The 20342-nt window shown below is 40.8% G+C and overlaps 1 protein-coding gene across 4 annotated transcripts in view; it reads right to left on the bottom strand.

The window, feature by feature from the left end:
* The window catches only part of RESF1 (retroelement silencing factor 1), a 41066-nt gene extending 22126 nt beyond the window's left edge, over positions 1-18940 (bottom strand). For 3 of the 4 annotated variants that reach the window (XM_046012144.1, XM_046012142.1, XM_046012145.1), the window contains exons 1-4: positions 18832-18940; positions 17225-17312; positions 15240-15414; positions 3920-3985 (exon numbers count right to left, since the gene is read on the bottom strand). The gene's annotated coding sequence lies outside the window, so the exon portion shown is untranslated. Of the gene's footprint in view, positions 1-3919; positions 3986-7480; positions 7588-15239; positions 15415-17224; positions 17313-18831 lie in introns of all 4 variants that reach the window. The other variant, XM_046012143.1, reaches the window with a different exon arrangement.
* Positions 18941-20342: the final 1402 nt, after the last annotated feature.

Raw genomic sequence — 20342 nt, 5'->3', positions numbered from 1 at the left:
ATGCCAGACCCATATGGCTTTGCTGGAGTATTCTAACAATCATTTATGAAAGAAATAATCCAAAATAACAAAGGAAAAAGGAGAGAACATTTCAGAGCTCATTCACTGATGCTATCATCCAAAAGATGAAAGGAAAATTAAGAAGCCAATCTCTCGCAGTAACACAAATGCAAAAATCCTAAACAAAATGTTAGCAAACCAGAAAGGGTGACATAAGAAAACAATAACCTATTGTGATCAAATTGGGATTATTTCAGAAATACAAGATGTCATTTGAAAATTAAAGTAATAACAACAATAATTTTTAAAATTCCAAGTTCATTTCAACACATGCAAGAACTTTTGATAAAATTCAACATTCATTCATTTGAAGAAAACTATATCAAACCAACAACAGGAATTTCCTTAAATTTGATACAATAGTAGCTTTCAAAATGTAGACTGACAATAAAACCAACACATCACTATTTCCCTTTCTATTCATCACTGTACTGGACATCCTCGAAAATTTTAAGAATCAGGAAGGAAAACATAAAAACTACTATGCAGAGGTTATGTAGAAAATCCAAAACAATCTACAGATCTTTGAGATCTATTAATTTATGTGTCATAGTGTTCTCATTATGACTATGTGTCAGTCTTCTCAAAACTGAAGGCATATATGCTTCTAGATTAAAAACAGATCCCAGTCCGTTATCACCACTGCTATTCAACATAGTACTAGAAGTCCTAGCCTCAGAAATCAGACAACAAAAAGAAATTAAAGGCATCCAAATTGGCAAAGAAGAAGTCAAACTATCACTCTTCGTAGATGATATGATACTATATGTGGAAAACCCAAAAGACTCCACTCCAAAACTGCTAGAACTCGTACAGGAATTCTGTAAAGTGTCAGGATATAAAATCAATGCACAGTAATCACTTGCATTTCTCTACACCAACAAGACAGAAGAAAGAGAAATTAAGGAGCCAATCCCATTTACAATTGCACCCAAAACCGTAAGATACCTAGGAATAAACCTAACCAAAGAGGCTAAGAATCTATATAGAGAAAACTATAAAGTACTCATGAAAGAAATTGAGGAAGACACAAAGAAATGGAAAAATGTTCCATGCTCCTGGATTGGAAGAATAAATATTGTGAAAATGTCCATGCTACCTAAAGCAATCTACACATTTAATGCAATCCCTATCAAAATACCATCCATTTTTTTCAAAGAAATGGAACAAATAATCCTAAAATTTATATGGAACCAGAAAAGACCTCGAATAGCCAAAGGAATATTGAAAAAGAAAGGCAAAGTTGGTGGCATCACAATTCCAGACTTCAAGCTCTATTACAAAGCTGTCATCATCAAGACAGCATGGTACTGGCACAAGAACAGACACATAGATCAATGGAACAGAATAGAGAGCCCAGAAATAGACCCTCAACTCTATGGCCAGCTAATCTTCGACAAAGCAGGAAAGAATGTCCAATGGAAAAAAGACAGCCTCTTCAATAAATGGTGCTGGGAAAATTGGACAGCCACATGCAGAAAAATGAAATCGGACCACTTCCTTACACCACACACGAAAATAGACTCAAAATGGATGAAGGACCTCAATGTGAGAAAGGAATCCATCAAAATCCTTGAGGAGAACACAGGCAGCAACCTCTTTGACCTCAGCAAAGGCAAAGGAAGCAAGGGCAAAAATGAACTCTTGGGATTTCATCAAGATCAAAAGCTTTTGCACAGCAAAGGAAACAGTTAACAAAACCAAAAGACAACTGACAGAATGGGAGAAGACATTTGCAAATGACATATCAGATAAAGGGATAGTGTCCAAAATCTATAAGGAACTTAACAAACTCAACACCCAAAGAACAAACAATCCAATCAAGAAATGGGCAGAGGACATGAACAGACATTTCTGCAAAGAAGACATCCAGATGGCCAACAGACACATGAAAAAGTGCTCCACGTCACTCGGCATCAGGGAAATACAAATCAAAACCACAATGAGATACCACCTCACACCAGTCAGAATGGCTAAAATTAACAAGGCAGGAAGGGACAGATGCTGGAGAGGATGCAGAGAAAGGGGAACCCTCCTACACTGTTGGTGGGAATGCAAGCTGGTGCAACCACTCTGGAAAACAGCATGGAGGTTCCTCAAAATGTTGAAAATAGAACTACCCTATGACCCAGCAACTGCACTACTGGGTATATACCCTAAGGATACAAACGTAGTGATCCAAAAGGGCACGTGCACCAGAATGTTTATGGCAGCAATGTCTACGATAGTCAAACTATGGAAGAACCTAGATGTCCATCAACAGATGAATGGATAAAGATGTGGTATATATACGCAATGGAATACTATGCAGCCATCAAAAGAAATGAAATCTTGCCACTTGTGACGACGTGGATGGAACTAGAGGGTATCATGCTTAGTGAAATAAGTCAATTGAGAAAGACAACTATCATATGATCTCCCTGATATGAGGACGTGGAGATGCAACATGGGGGGTTAGGGGATACAAGAAGAATAAATGAAATGAGATGGGATTGGGAGGGAGACAAACCATAAGTGACTCTTAATCTCACAAAACAAACTGAGGGTTGCTGGGGAGAGGGGTGGGGTTGGGGGAGGTGGGGTTAAGGACATTGGGGGGGGGGATATGTGCTATGGTGAGTGCTGTGAAGTGTGATCCCAGAAAAACTGAAAGAAGAAATCAGAGGGAGACAAATCATGAGAGGCTCTTAACTCTAGGAAGCAAACTGAGGGTTGCTGGAGAGGAGGAGGGTGGGGGAATAGGATACCTATGTGATGGGCATTAAGGAGAGCATGTGATGTGATGAACATTGGGTGTTATATATAACTGAGGAATAACTGACTCTACATCTGAAAGTAATGATGTAATTATTATTATGCTGGCTAACTAAACTTAAAGAAGAAAAAACAGATCTACATATTCCTCATGTGTCTTATCCCAAGAAAGTTGCCTTAATACAACAACTGACTGGGGGCACCTGGCTGCTTCAGTCAGCAGACCATTAGAGTCTTGATCTAAGGGTCATGAATTGGAGTCAGGGGTAGTTGACTTAAAACAGAAACAATAATACAACTGATTGATCAAGCAGATGCATTAATGCAAACTGGCACTTATACTGGAATTAATGATGCCTAATACATTCCCCTTAGTTCTTATTCATACTTGCAGTGGGAGGCCAGTTATGAAGTGAATTGTGTCGTTCCACCGCAAATTCATTATGCTAAAGCCCTAACCCTCAAGGTGACTATATTTGGAGATAGACCCTTCAGGCAGATCATTACATTTAAGTGAGGTGATAAGGCTAGGGCCCTAATCCAACAGGACTGATGTCCTTTTAAGAGAGACAACAGGCATAGGCACACAGAGGAAAGACCATGTGAGGTCACAGAGAGGAGGCTGACTTCAAGTCGAGAGGCCTCAGGGGAAACCAAACACCTTGATCTTGGACTTCCAGACTAAAACTGTGAGAAACAAATTTGTTGTTTAAGCTACCCAGTCTGTTGCATTAGGGCAGCCCTGGAGGACTAATATAGAGCCTATGGGTAGGAAGACAAATGACCTTTTTGAGTAACTTGGAGTTACTTTTTTCCTCTCTCTTCTCTGCTGGCACAGAAGAAAACTGAAGCCTGGAAAATCATCCCTGAACTACCTATTTAGATGGAGGGAATCAAAAGTTGTCTGACTTTTTTGACTATTGAGTCTCTACTTTTGGATAACCAGTATTAGGCCTTCTAAGAACATAATGTAATGGAGATTACCAGAGACAAGATTTACATGAGCTATCTATCATCTTAATTTCTCTTGAAAAAATGAATTGTTGGACAAAATCTCCACCCCATTTCATCATCACCCTTCACCTGTGACAGCCATGGCACTCACCTGAAAAACCCCAAGTATGACTGATTTTAAGGATCTCCTTCTCTGCACAGGAGCAACTGAAGTTTTCTGGGGGGAAAATAAAAATTACACAAGTCAGCAGACTGATTTTATTTCAGGAACACAAACATCAAACTTAACACTGTTCAACAATTCTACTTCATTTTATTGACTTTCCCCCTAATCTCTTAAGACCTCTCCTCTCAGGTTCCCAGCTACTCCAACCCACACACATTACCCTGCCCTAACTCAGCTGCTTATATTTCAGAGAAAAAATAGCATCATCTGCTGTTCTCCCATCATCAAATCTATAAAGCCCACCAATAGAAATGTAATATGCATCTCCAGTAACAGAGCTGAACTTCATACAGAATCTCCACATTAAAAATCCTATTCCCAGGGCATGTGGGTGGCTCAATGGGATAAGTGTCTGTCTCTGGCTCAGGTCATGATCTCGGGGTCCTGGGACTGAGCCCCACATAAGGCTCCCTGCTCAACAGGGAGTCTGCTTCTCCCTGCTCATGCTAATAAATAAAATTAAAGAATAAAACATAAAAATAAATAAAATCCTACTCCACTTCTCTTTATTCCTAGTTATCAACCTGTCTCTCCAGGATTAGGTCTTCCACACAGGTACACACATACTCTAGGATTGGCAGAATTCAAAAACAAGAGAGCAACCTCACTGGGCCCCATATTCTTCACCTCTCTACCTCTATACCAGTAACAGTCTTTTAGTTTGATTTAAAACCACAAGCACAGGGCACCTGGGTGGCTTAAGTTGGTTAAGCAACTGCCTTTGGCTCAGGTCGTAATCCTGGAGTACCGGGATCGAGTCCCACATTAGGCTCCCTGCTCAGCGGGGAGTCTGCTTCTCCTGCTGACCTTTCTCCTCTCATGCTCTCTCATTCTCTCTCTCTCCTTTTTTTTTTAAAGATTTATTTATTGGAGAGAAAGAGTGTGAGCACACATGCAGGAGGGGCAGAGGGAGAGAGTCCTTAGGCAGACTCCCTATTATATGTATTGTAATTATATATATAATATCTATATATTATATTATATATCCCTATTATATTCCAGGACCCTGAGATCATGACCAGAACCAAAAATCAAGAGTCAGCCATGTAACTGACTGAGGCACCCAGGCGTCCCTAGACAAACTACCTTTAGGTTTGATAGTCTGTGGCTTTAAATTTTGTGATACTATCACTATTACATACTGTGAGAGAACTGGAAGAAAGCAAGTCACTAAAAATTCAAAGTATAAGAAGTTGTGAATAGTAAGCTATGAAATGCATAGTCTGGGGCTTTAAATTTCATGATACAATCACTATTACATCCTGTGAGAAACTGGAAGAAAGCAAGTCACTAAAAATTCAAAGTATAAGAAGCTGTTAATAGTAAGCTATGAAATGCAAAATTAATTTGTGAAGCAGGGAAAAAATTAATCAAACAGCTATAAAAGACTGTATGTTAACAATGTATGTTATTTTCATATAAAAATTTCATAAAGGGGCGCCTGAGTGGCTCAGTGGGTTAAAGCCTCTGCCTTTAGCTCAGGTCATGATCTCAGGGTCCTGGGATCGAGCCCCACATCGGGCTCTCTGCTCCACGGGGAGCCTGCTTCCTCCTCTCTCTCTGCCTGCCTCTCTGCCTAGTTGTGATTTCTCTCTGTCAAATAAATAAAATATAAAAAAAAAAATTTCATAAAGCCCTCACCAAAGTAAGAAAAGATTTGTGAATTGTCTTTTCATTTTTAAGTATTCTATATCCATTTAATGCAAAGATTGTAGTTTAAATGAAAAAAGTGTCGACCCAGCAGTTCCCTTTATTTGTAATTTAGCCTTATTACAGAAATTTTACAAAGCAAAAAACAATCTAAAAATCACAGCTTGGAGGAATAATCATAGTATCTATCTTATACAGAAACACATAAGCACACATACCCACAAACAACACTCTTATGAAAAGGGACCTGTCATATTATGGTTTGCCATGGCCAGGCCTACTGTAGGTCAGATGAAATAGTAAGAAAGAATAGGACAAACTAAGCCACATAAAGAACTGTTTTATATACAGGGTGACTGTCAATTTATCAAACTGAAACATTACTGAAGTGAAAGACAATGCTATTAATAACCAAGATGACAGGCATATAAAAGACTGTCTTAGAGCAACACAAAAGATGCAAATCTAGACAATGTCCGGTGGGCTTCAGTAAATGTCAAATGAATAAACATTATCTGTAAGTGCTGAACACGAAGTTAAAAAGAAGTCCCTATTTAAACTTCTGGATGGGGGAAAAGTTCCCACTCCTCCCTTCAGATCTATGTCAACCATAATTATCACATGATTTCATTTGCAAGCCTTTTAGTACTTCAAAAATACAGAAACTTCCTAAGAAATATAGAATACTTTTCTCCTATCTAAACAAACAAACAAAAAAGCAAAAATAAACAACTATTCTGGTATTTTAAGTTGGAACTCTCCCTTATGGCTTTTTAAGTTCCACTTCTAAGGTGTTCCACAAACCAAAGTTTATTTGGAGTGTCCACTGATGTGGTTAAATTGAGGAAGGCCATGGAAACAACATGTGTTGGAGAGGATGTGGAGAAAGGGGAACCCTCTTACAGTGTTGGTGAGAATGCAAGTTGGTGCAGCCACTTTGGAGAACAGTGTGGAGATTCCTCAAGAAATTAAAAATAGAGCTTCCCTATGACCCTGCAATTGCACTACTGGGTATTTACCCCAAAGATACAGATGTAGTGAAAAGAAGAGCCATCTGTACCCCAATGTTTATAGCAGCAATGGCCACGGTCGCCAAACTCTGGAAAGAACCAAGATGCCCTGCAACGGATGAATGGATGAGGAAGATGTGGTCCATATACATGATGGAGTATTATGCCTCCATCAGAAAGGATGAATACCCAACTTTTGTAGCAACATGGATGGGACTGGAAGAGATTATGCTGAGTGAAATAAGTCAAGCAGAGAGAGTTAAGTATCACATGATTTCACTTATTTGTGGAGCATAACAAATAACATGGAGAACACTGGGAGATGGAGAGGAGAAGTTGTTGAGGGAAATTGGAAGGGGAGGTGAACCATGAGAGACTGTGGACTCTGAAAAAGAACCTGAGGTGTTTGAAGGGGCGGGGGGGTGGGAGGTTGGGGGAACCAGGTGGTGGGTAATAGGGAGGGCACGTATTGCACGGAGCACTGGGTGTCGTGCAAGAACAATAAATACTGTTACACTGAAAAAAAAAATAAATAAAAATTAAAAAAAAAATTGAGGAAGGCCAGTATTTTTCATTGAAAAACCAATCTGCATTGAAAAAAGCTACCAATACTTCTAAAATATCAACAAAGCCACAAATACCAACACTTTTCAGGAATGCCAAAGTATCACGATTTACTCAACCTATTCTACCTTTGGCTGTTTGCAACCTTAGTCATGGGAGAAATTAGGCTATCAATCCTTGAATTAAGCTTTCAAGAATATTCTAAGTTTTGTGTTATTTATAATACAACTCTGTAAGTAACAGTTAACATTTGAGAATTTACCATATGTTAAGAACTGCGCTGAATGCTTTAAAGGTATGATGCCACACAGTAGTGTCACAGCTAGCAGGCCTGTAAGTCCCACTATCACAGCTGTTGAGGTCTCCAAGCTGCCGGAGACAGAAAGGAGACAAAACTATAATTTCATATGCAATTTATTACTTACACAAACAGAAAAACCAACATCAGTGTCGCTATTCCTGGAGGGTGATACCAACGTGGCTAAGAACGCAGGGTGCTGAGGAGCCAACTCAAGCGTAATCATTTTATAGCCTGCAGCTATATCTCAAGGGTAAGGGAGGTGGTAAACTGTGCTCAATGGACACCAGGGCAGTATAAACAAACAAACAAACAAACAAAATAACATCCTCATGGTCATTTTCCCCAGGGGTTCTTATCAACCTTTGTTCCAGGAGGACTTGCTGGGTGTCCTGCCAAGGTATTCAGACAGAGATTAGACTTTGCCTATTCGGCCCATGAGAAGAAAAAGGTAATCACAGTACCATGGTGAAGCTGCCCTCTCCCCCTACATCTCTACCTTCTCTACCTTTCATGTGTCCAGCTACAAATTTTACTCAGAAGCACAGGACAGTTGGTCAAATACCTTAATTAACTGTACTTTTCTCTTAGGCAACACTGGAAAAGACTGACTTGACCCTGATCCCTGGCAGGATGATCAGGTGTTTTGTGGAGGTCAGGCCTCCACACAGAGCCACGTCAGCAAAGTACGTCCCAAGTATCATCATCAAGGTTCACCAATGACAGCCACATGGCTTTCTCCCTGGAGGAACAAGGGAGGAGGAAATAAACTGCTCTACTTTTGCTGACTGATTAATGTACAGTACAGGGTGTTGGGAATCACATATATCCCATCATAACTGGCCAGTGGAAGTTCAGAGCAATGCATCTGTCATTCCAGCTAGAAAGTTTATGCTACTTTATTGTGTCTCTAGAGCAGAGGTCAGAGACAAATTTCAGACTACCTTTATAGTTGTACTATACCCTAGACTGGGAATTAAAGATCCCAGAGCACACATGAAAAAGTCAGTTACCCTTCCCTGGAGTTCTGCCTAGTAGAACTTCCTTAGAGTTCTGTTCCAGGTAAGGAAGGAAACAGGATTCATTACAGGGTAGTGGTTTCAAGTATCTAGAAATCCCTGACAAGGGTCTCAAGTACACAAATAGTTTTCCAGGCAAGTATAAGCTACCTAAGATGCAACATGCTGCTGGAGTACAAAGTGTATTTATTAGGAGTTTAAATATTGCTATTACAATAGGAGTGAGCCAATTCTGTGGCTCTTGAGGTGGACAAACTCTTTGAACAAAACTAAATAGGAGCCAAAGAAGCAGGCTGAGTTGCCCCAAAGAAAAATCTGTAAACTTTTACACACTGTTAGTTATCTCTGTCATTAGAAGCCACATTCTACTGTCTACTTTGGTTGTCCTAGGTTTAGTTTAGAGGGTCACAAGAACTTTGTTATAACAGAGGCATTTTATTGGCATGGAGTTAAGATCCAGATTTTAGAGAACTGAAGGTTGAGATTAATGATGCAAGGGGACCTGAAGTACCAGAAGAGACCTGTGGGACACAATCTACTTTGTTAGCAGGATGAGGCAGGGGATAACATATCCACTTAAATTCAGAGCCTGTAACTCTAGTCCAGAAAAGACATACAGGAGAACTCGGCTTTTCCTCATCAGGAAACCATGGAAATCATGACTAGAAGGATAAGGTATAGAAGACTTGACCCAAAGGACACTACTCCCAAGGACATTCACTCCCCAAAATCAGCAGGGGCTGAGAGCTGGTAAGAGTCCTCAGATTCCGATCTTCCACTGGCCAGCAGTGTGTTGACTGAGGGTGGGAGGTAGCAACAGCCTGGGGTAAATCAGATTACAAGTGTCTGCTTCTTCCCCAACCCTGATCCTCTGGGTCTACCGTCTTCCTTCTCCAACTAGCATAGGGGACCTATGCAAGTTTTGCAGGTGAGATGGCATGACAATCACTCAATTGTGAACTGATCTAAACTATGCTCTAAGCCACCCTAGCAACAACACTTTGTCCAGTAACATGGACACATGGCAGGAAAACGTAAAAACCAATAGAAGCTGTGGCAATGATCCTTCAGCACTGTAATGAAGCATTGATCTTCATACATCCAATAAACACCCTCAACTACTTCATCTAAAACAGTACGTGGCAAAAAACTGAAGCAAAAGCAGATTTGATATAACCTACATAAACAAATACTCTTTGGGGTTCTGAAGAATTTCTAATGTATATAAATGCTTCTGGAGACCATCTGTCCCTGCCATCTGCAGCTGCAGAGATGGCATATGCATGCAGTACTCGTGGAAGGAGAACCTGGAAACATGCATCTCATCTCCATGAACTTTGCCTGTACCTTCTCTCTCTTCTCTCTGTTGGTCATATATTGTATTTTGCTGTCATAAACTTAAGCCATGAGAATACAAAAATAGAGAAAAGGAACAAAACCAAAACTTGGGTCTTTGAGAAGATCACCAAAATGGACAAACTTTTATCTGAACTGACCCAAAGTCTCAAGTTTCTAAAATCAGGAAATAGAGACATAACTATCAACACTTCACTGAACATAAAGAGAATACTATGAGCAACTGTATGCCAATGTATTTGATAATTTGGATAGAAATCATATATTGGGATTTATAGTAAGAAATATGTATTTGATCTTTGTCCCCATTTCTGCCAGAGTTCCTAAAATCCTTAGGTTTTCCAAAGTGATGTGATGAAGGAAGGTGCCTTTTGTTATGTTAATACGGCAAATTTTCAGAAGGCACCAAAAGAGGTGGGCTATTGGCCAAGAGAACCAGCCCCCTGATTAAGGGGTTGGAACTTTTGGTCCCACCCCCTCCCACCTCCAGAGAAGGAGATGAGAGGCTGAATCAATGGCCAATGTTTTTAATCAATCATGACTATGTAATGAAAACCCAAAAGACAGGATTCTGAGGGCTTCTACATTTGTGAACACATAAGATTTGGGAAGAGTGGCATGCTCAGAGGAGACAGAAGAAGTTCTACTCTCCTTCCCATATACCTCACCCTATGCATTTCTTCTATGACCACTGATTTGTATCCTTTAAAATCCTTTGCAATAAACCAGTAACCTAGTAAGTAAAATGATGGAGTTATGTGAGCCTTTCTAGCAAATTAAGACTCCAGGGAAGGGTTTGTGGAAACCTGTGATCTACACAGCCAGCTAGCTGGAAGTACAGGTAACAAATAATCTGGACTTGTGACCGGTGTGTGAAGTCCAAGGAGGGTCAAAGAAAAACCTACAAGATGTAGCCTGCTGGTCAGAAGCACAAGGGACAACCTGGGCTTGCAACTGGTATCTTACATGGGGGTGAGGACAGTCTTGTGGGACAGAGCCCTCAACCTAGAATCTGATGCTACTTCCAGGTATATAGTATCAGAAATGTATTGAACTGCAGAATACCCACATCGTATCTCCAGAGAACTGCTTGTTGTTGATGTGGGAGGAACCTTCCCTCACAGAGTGGAACTAAGTGCAAAATCTCAAAAGACCCCAAAAGACACACTGACCAAAACTTGACTCAAGAAGATACAAGAAATCTAAACAGACCTATCAAGAGATTGAATTAGTAACCAGAAAATTACCCAAAAAGAAATGCTTAGTTCCACACAGCTTTCTGGTGAATCATATCAAAAATTTAAATGTTAGAAACCAATTCTATAAACTTTTCTAAAACGCAAAAGAGGAGGGAATACTTTACAAGTTAATGCTATGAGGCTAATATTCGCTAGTAGCAAAACCAGAAAAGAGATCACAATGACACTGCAAACCAATTTCTTTTTTTTTTTTTTTTTAAAGATTTTATTCATTTATAGGCAGAGAAGCAGGCAGAGAGAGAGGAGGAAGCAGGCTCCCTGAAGAGCAGAGAGCCCGATGCGGGGCTCAATCCCAGGACCCTGAGATCATGACCTAAGCCAAAGGCAGCGGCTTAATCCACTGAGCCACCCAGGCGCCCCACAAACCAATTTCTTATGAATACAGAAGCAAAAACATCCCCAAAGAACTAGCAACCAAATACAGTAGCATTTAAAAATAATTAAATGCCATAACCAAGTGGGACTTAATGCAATGAAATGCAAAATTGGTTCAAAAAATAAAAAATATTTATTTTAAAAAGAAAAATAAATCAACGTTACATAACATATCAATGAAATGAAGGATAAAAACCACACAATCATCTCAGCAGATGCAGAAGGATCTAATAGGGTAGAAATTAAATGCACGTTCAAATCTAACACATTTCCATGATAAAAACACTCAAACTAGAAACAAAAGAGAATTTCTTTGATTTGATGAAAGGTATCTACAAGAAATCCATAGCTTACATCATAATGAACAAAGACTGAATGCTTACCCCCTAAGAGATCAGGAACAAAACAGAGATGTCTGTTCTTGCTACTTCTGTTCGATATTGTACTAGAGGGTTAAGCAACAAACCAAGGCAGTTAAACAAAAAGAGACACCTGATTGGAAATGAAGAAGTAAAATTGCAGGGCGCCTGGGTGGCTCAGTGGGTTAAGCCTCTGCCTTCGGCTCGGGTCATGATCTTGGGGTCCTGGGACTGAGTTCCACTTTGGGCTTTCTGCTCAGCAGGGAGCCTGCTTGCTCCTCTCTTTCTGCCTGCCATTCTGCCTACTTGTGATCTCTGTCAAATAAATAAAATCTTCAAAAAATAAATAAATTAAAAAAAAAACCTCTCTCTAATTGCAGGTGACATCATATTGTATGTAGAAAACTGCAAGGAATCCACCAAAAACTAACATAAGTAACAAACTAATTTAACTAGGTTGCCTGGTACAAGCTTGATACACAAAACCCAAATGTATTTCTAAACTAAACAACATTTACTCTAGTAAATAATCCATTACATCATTAAAAAGAACCAAATACACTTTGGAATAATTCAACAAAAACGAACATTTATACTCTGTAAAACACTGCTGCAAGAAATTAAAGACCACGGGCACCTGGCTGGCTGGGTCAGTAGAACATGAAACTCTTCATCTTGGAATGGTAAGTTCAAGCCTGATGTTAGGTGTGGTTTATTTAAAAAAAAGAAAAGAAAAGAAAAAAAAAGGTGTCATAATTCTTTTTTTTTTTTTTTAAAGATTTTATTTATTTGACAGAGACAGACACAGCGAGAGAGGGAACACACAGAGTGGGAGAGGGAGAAGCAGGCTTCCCACTGAGCAGGGAGCCTGATGTGGGGCTCAATCCCAGGACCCTGGGTATCATGACCCCGGCCAAAGGCAGATGCCCAACAACTGAGCCACCCAGGCACCCCAAGGTGTCATAATTCTAAGGAAAAAAAAAAAAAAACCCTAGATAAAATAATCAAAATACTTGGGGCACTTGGCTGGCATAGCAGGAAGAGCATGCAACTCGATCATAGGGTTGTGAGTTTGAGCCCCATGTTTGGTGCAGGAATTACTAAAAAAAAGAAAAAAGAAATTAAAGACCTAAAAAAATGGAAAACATCCCACATTCAATGAACTAAAGGATTTAATAATGTTAAGGTGGTAAAACTCCCCAAACTCATCTACAGATTCAGTGCAAACCTTATCAAAATCCCAGATGTCTTTTCAGAAGTTGAGAATGTGATCCTAAATTTATTTTGAAAAGAGTAAATTTGAAGGACTCACACTTCCCAATTTCATATTCTTTTTAAAAAATTTTTTGAAGATTTTATTTATTTATTTATTTGACAGACAGAGATCACAAGTAGGCAGAATGGCAGGCAGAAAGAGAGAGAGGGGGAAGCAGGCTCCTGGCTCAGCAGAGAGCCTGATGCGGGGCTCCATCCCAGGACTCTGGGATCACGACCTGAGCGGAAGGCAGAGGCTTAACCTACTGAGCCACCCAGGTGCCCCTCATACTTCCGAATTTCAAAACTTACTACAAAACTACAATAACAAAACCATGTGCTATCAAACAGGATAGACAATGATCAATGGAACAGAATTCAATTAAGAACTCTTACAACTCAACAATACAAAGACAACTCAAATTCAAAGTCAACAAAAATTCTGAACAATTTTTCCAAAGACCTAAATAGATCATAAAAAGATGTTCAACATCATAAACCATCAATCAAAACCAGTGCCATACCACAAAAAGTGCTTGCCATGGATGTGGACACACTGGAACTCTTATGCATTGCTGTTGAGAATATAAATGCTTCCACTACTACGAAGAGCACTCTGGCAGTTTCTTTCTTTCTTTTTTTTTTTTTAAATATTTTATTTATTTGACAGAGAGAAATCACAACTAGGCAGAGAGAGGAGGAAGCAGGCTCCCTGTGGAGCAGAGAGCCTGATGTGGGGCTCGATCCCAGGACCCTGGGATCATGACCTGAGCCGAAGGCAGAGGCTTTAACCCACTGAGCCACCCAGGTGCCCCTTTCTTTCTTTTTTTTAAGATTTTATTTATTTATTTGACACACACAAGCAGGGGGAGTGGGAGAGAGAGAAGCAGGCTTCCTGCTGAGCAGAGAGCCAATGTGGAACTCGATCCCACCACCTGAGCCAAAGGCAGATGCTTAAAGATGGAGCCACCCAGGCTCCCCAACCTGGTTGTTTCTCAAAAGATCAAATAGTTATCATATGATGGAGCAATTCTGCTCCTATGTGTATATCCAAGAGAATTAAAAATGTGTATCTACACAAACACTTGTACACGAATGCTCACAGCAGCATTATTTATAGTAGCCAAGTCTGTTACCTGATGAAAGGATAAACAAAATGTGGCACACCCATACAATGGACTATTACTTGGCAATAAAAAGCAGTGAAGTACATACATGATACAACATGGATAAACCTTGAAAACAACACGTGAGGTGAAAGTCACAAAAGATCATGTATTATTAATTAATCTATAAGAAATGTGCAGAACACACAAACCTAGAGAGAGAAACTAGATTAACAGTTGCCTGGGAATACTTGGGTTGGGGTGGGTTGGGGGTGAGGAGGGAGGGATTTATGAAACGACATTGCAAACAGAGTAAGCATTACGAACAGTCACTCCAAATAAAGTCAGGATATTGAGGAAATAGGGCCAGTGCTTGTCTTATTTCGATTTTTGGAACACCATGAACTTTTGACTTTTGTCAACTGGAACTAGACCACCTCCTACAACATATCCTCTTACTTTGGACTGAAACAGAGAGAATGTTAATGCCTATTAGCCAATCATGTATTCTAGTTAGTTTAAACTCCGGTACCACCAATCATTATTCTTCCAAAACAAGTTATGTAACCTTGTGGTTTCTGCGTCTATAACCCTGTGCTCCCCACTTGTTGGGAGTACACCTTGGATTTCAGTCAAATCTGTGTGTCCCAGATTATAGTCCCAAAGATGCCTAAGAAACTCTTTTGGTTGCTTTACGGCCTCATCGTCATCTGAGTCAACACCATTAATGAGCATGGAAACTGTTTGGGGGACTGCAGTGATGGTTGCAAACCATGTGAATATACTGAAAATCACTATACTATGTAAATGGACAAATTGAATTAATCAATATGTATGAATTCTATCCCTGAACTGTAAAGAACTAAACACAGCATTTCCCTGTTATCAGCACAGACAGGCACATGACCCAATGAAAGCCAATGAAATTACTTATAGACTTCTGGTAAAGCAATCATACACAAGCATGTCCAAGACAAAGCTATTTGGATATATACCTGGATATGCTGCAGCCAGTCAATGAAGGGCGAATGAAGTCAAAGCTGAAGACAGCAGGGCTCAAAGACAGGAGTGTCTCTAAAGTCTAAAAATTTTATTTCCTTAGATTCACATGCTAAATCCAGCCGAAGATGGAGCTACTTGAACTTCTAATGATGTGATCCAATAAATTACCTTTCGGAATTAAAAAAAAAAATAATTTGCTTATGATTTGTTTCTTAAAATCTAAGGTGGACAATATTTCATATAACATTTTGCAACCTTAACCATAGCTTAAAGATTTTACTTACAAAGAAGTCTTGTAATTTAATACATCTCAAGAGAATCTTAGTGATCGTCATTAAATCTTTGCAGTCATTACAACTATGAGGAAATGTCTCACTTGAGACATTTACCTCAACAGGCCAGCCTCCAACATTGCCCTTCAATTTACAAGCACACTTAAGATCCTAAGAATATAAACACTACAACACTGCCTCCAACAAAGCATTTAGAATTCCTCAAAGTCTGCAAGGTTACTTCTTTCTTTACAAGGGTTATTACAAAGTAAATTTTAACTTGCATTTCTGGAGACAGAGTTGGTAAACTGTCATCTCTTTATCTCAAACTGAATGCTTTCCATGTCTGTTTCAGAGTATGCCGTACATGGTGGGGGGCGGCTGAAGGGTGGAGAAGGCCTCCATACACACACACAAAAAACTGGAAATTCACCTTTATAAATACCTTTTTAAAGATTTTATTATTTACTTGAGAGAGGGCACAGGTGCATTCAGGAGAGGGGGCAGGGCAGAGGAAAGAGGAAAAACAGAGGACCCCTCCCCCAGCCCAGCACGGGACAGAGCTGGACATGGGGCTCAATTTCAGGACCCCAAGACTACATACAACCCTAGCAGAAGTCACATACGACCCTAGCAGAAGTCAGATGCTTGACTGACTGAGCCACCCAGGCGCTCCTATAAACATCTTTTTAAAAAGCAACATCAATTTCCTAAACATTTGCACTCCTATTTGTGCCAGACATCAATAATCTAAATGGTTAAGAGATTCCTGTACATAACACAGTAACATGGAAAAACAAGGCTTTCGGGCAAATCTGCCCTAGATAAAGAATTTAATGGAGGCATTCCTGATTTCAAATTAAGCCTGCAGGTAAAAGCTAGAGCTGTGTCTGGTACTTCCTTACAAAAAATGGACCTACAGCAGGGTCTATAATGAAAGGATTTAATCAACACAAAGCTGGTAAACTGACTTGGAGTTGATAAACTTAGAGATTAAATTAGTGGGTTGAATTCCCTATTAGACATAATGTTGTCTTGGGCTATAAAATATCTTTCTTCTAACAAAACAACAGCTAAAATTTATTAACCACTTCCCGCTTATAGCTGACAGCTATTCCAAGTGTGTTGTATGAGTAAAATCATGTAACTTATCCCAACAATGCTATGAGGTAGGTGCTCTGTCATCACCATTTTACAGATGAGAAAACTAAGGCAAAAGGTTAAATAACTTTCCCAACGTTGTATAGATAATAAATGGTAGAGCGAAGATTTGAAGCTCAGCAATCAAATGCAAAGCTATGGTCTTAATCACTACAGATTATTTCCTGACACAACTTGGGTGTTTACAGAATGGAAGCCCTGGAGATGATCTCTCCAGCCATTCTCACAGAATGGTTCTCAAAGTTGTGCTCTGTGGTACCTTATCCCAACCCCTTGCCAGAAATAATAAAACCAAATTTTAAAAATCAAGAACAGAGCAATCTTAAGTAGACCTATACCTGAGTAACCTGAACCAGTCATCTCACCATAATCTACTCTTCCTTATCTTGCAAAGATTAACAACTGAATTCTCTGTGCTTTGTCAACCATACCATTTCTCCTCCAGTTTTGTCATCAAATCCATTGTGTCCTACCATTTAATGTTTAACCAATTTTATTCCCTAACAGATAAATTAAAGTACGTTACTTGGAAGTAACATACTTACTTGTAAGGACAATCTTATATTATTGTGTATGTTCCCATTTCTCTCTGAAAACGTGTTCCCCCTTCACACAGTGTTTACTTCTTTGGTCCTAGGAAGAGCAAGAAACATTTAGTAATTAATAATAACTTATTATAAAATTTATATTTTTATGTATATGAAATTTACTTCAAAGTTACAATAAAAGTATATGTAAATCTGTTTACTTGATACAACACTGCTGTGCAAAACTCAGTTCCTCTAAGTTTGCACCAAAAACATACTAGGTTTACAAAAATAATTCTTAGGTGTGCAAAGTAACAGAAATAGAAACTAGGTGTGGCCTAAAATACCATTCACTGTTTAGTTCAGATTTCATGTGCGGTCCTCCAGGTTCACTACTGTCCTACCATTCTAAAACAAAACTACTTTGTCTTTGAAATTTTCCTGAATAGTAAGAGAACAGTAAGAGAATCCGAATCTCCACTACACAGGAGAAAAAAAGAAAAAAAAGTAAAACCTTAACTTTCGTGCACGTTAATACTGAATAAAACATACGGTTTACAGCCAACATTAAACAGAAAAATCCCCAAACAAGCTCTGTGACCCCCCTATTCAAATGCACCCCAAGTTGAATCACATCACCGGCTGTTCTCTTTAGTTTAAAAATAGGCCTTTTCAAAGTGTTACAAATAGAGGCGCCTGGGTGGCTCGGTGGGTTGCTCTGCCTTTGGCTCAGGTCATGGTCTCCGGGTCCTGGGATGGAGCCCCACATCTGGCTCGCTGCTCAGCTGGGAGCCTGCTTCCCCCTCTCTCGCTGCCTCTCTGCCTACTTGTGATCTCTGTCAAATAAATAACATCTTAAAAAAAATTAAAGTGTTACAAATTAAATGTTTTCACTGAAACTATTCCCCTAAAGGGTGCTGCTGAACTCGGAACGTAAGGACACTTGCTTAGGGCATTCGCATCCCTCGAGAATACCTAAACGCGCTATGCATTTGTGCATTTAAAAATGCCTCCAGGAACTAGCTACTGCTGAGAACAGAGAGCATCTGCGGTACAGAGGCGTTCGTGGGCCACTTGGAGATACGAGCCGAGCAATCCTGTTTCGGGAGGGTCAGCATAATGGAGGTGGGGAGGAAAGGAACGGTCGAGAAACAGTGAATGCAAAACACAGATTTTTTTTTTCCATGCCGACGACAGGAAATAATGAAAAACATAAGCTTTTCTCACACCCACCGCCTAAACAACCGCCTTGTAGTTCAACAAAATGCGTACTCGCTCTCTCCACCCGCGACCTCCACCACAAGGAGTAAGGCAATTTAAAGAAAACACCCAACGAGGCGCCGCCCTCCGGCTCGAGCTCGGCGTCCGCGGCTGGCCACGCCAGTCCCGCGCGGCCCTCAGGGCCACGAACGGGGCGGGCGCTGGGCGCCGGAACCGCCCGGCCAAGGCCCGGAGCCGCCTGAGAGTCCGCGACCCCGCGACCCCGTCCCCTCCTCAGAACAAAAGCGCCCGCCGCCGCACGGCGGGCCCGAGCCCGCGGGCGCCTACACTTCCGGCGCCTAGCGCCCCGCGGGGCACCGAAGACGGCGAGCGAGGGGCCGCGAACTACCCGGCCCCACACTTACCGACGGGCGAACGACCTAGCGCGGGCAAGCGGGGAGGACGCTTTGGCCTCCCGGGCCCCGGAGTTTAAGTCAGCTCGGTCCGCCTTCAGGGGCGGGTCGAGCAGCTAGGTCCCGGCTTCCAGCACAGCTTGGCCCCGCCCCCGGCCGTGGGCGGCAGCGGTGAGGCCCGTGCCGCCCGGGTCCTAGCGCCACCCGTGTGAGCAATTAATGCAGTGGCCAGCCTGGCCTTTCAGTGCCTGGCGGCGAGATTTGCAAAGGCACGCTCACGTATCTGATGGAGAAACCCTCTCCATCAGTGGTTCTCTGCCTCTCACTTGCATCAGAACTGTCCAGAGAGCTTGTTACAAAGGGATTAAAGATAAAGACCACTACCTGGGAAACTGCCAATTCAGTGGGCTAAAGTAGGGCCGAAAGTGTAGATTTCTAACAAGTTTCCAGGATAGGCTATTGCTGCTGGTCTCCGGACAAATGATACAGAGAATGGGGTCGGCAAACTTTATAACACATGTGAAAGAAACCGCACCAAGTGAAGCTAAGGAGATCCACGCCCCCCCCCGCCACGCCCCCAGGCCACTGGAATAGGGAAAATGTCCATTAATGCAGAGGAAACTTCTCAAAGAAAATAGACCTTTTTTCATATGAGGGCTTGTATACGAAGACTAAATAAGGGAATACTACTGAGCGGTAAAGAATAAGAAAGGGTAGTGGTGGTTTGTTCTTGCTTTAGGGAGGGCAGAGTATTTCTTTGCCCCGGAGGTTTGGATCTTGGCTCTGCCATTCACTAGACATACAACTCTGGGAAAATCACTTAACCTGCCTTTGCTCAGTTTTCCTGCCTCTAAAAGAAGAATTAACAGGAATGCGGGTTTCTCCTGCTATCGAAAAGTAGAGAATTCCTATGAAAACTTTCCTAAGCCAAAATGGTGTAAAGTGAGGAAGCGATGACCATTAATTTATATGGAAACACTTTTGAACATTCCCAGACCCAAAAAATAACTCCTTGTAGGCTTTCCTTAGGACACATCTTGCTAACAGATGCACAAAATAAATTGGGATACAGCACAGATGCTCTTAGACATAATTAAAAGCTACAGCAGCTCAGTGCTGAGATACCCAGTGTCCTCCCCAAGGATGGAGTGTGGTGGTGGCCCTCTGGCTGCTCAGGGTCCATGCAGTAAAATAAACGTTGAATACTATTTTCACTTACCATCTTTTTTTCCATGAAAGCAAAAATCCTCTTCAGATTTCTTAGGGTTAGTGAAAACAAGTACTAATGTTAGTGGCATAAGTACCTTATGTACTAAGTACATTATGCCACTAAAAGCCAAGTGGCATAAGGAGAACTTTTGAAGAGTGAAAAGCAGGGCATACCTATACTTCCTTTATAGGATTACTGAGATCATTACGTAAAGTAATACATAACTTAGACCGTCTCCTGGTACATGGAATGGTGCACTTGGCTCACAAAAGGGGTTTTCAAGAGCCCCCACCACACACATCGGCTATGAGGT

Source organism: Meles meles, chromosome 7, assembly GCF_922984935.1.
Source record: "Meles meles chromosome 7, mMelMel3.1 paternal haplotype, whole genome shotgun sequence".
Lineage (NCBI taxonomy): Eukaryota > Metazoa > Chordata > Mammalia > Carnivora > Mustelidae > Meles > Meles meles.
Note: the sequence above shows the minus strand (reverse complement) of the source record. Positions and strands in the feature narration are given on the sequence as shown.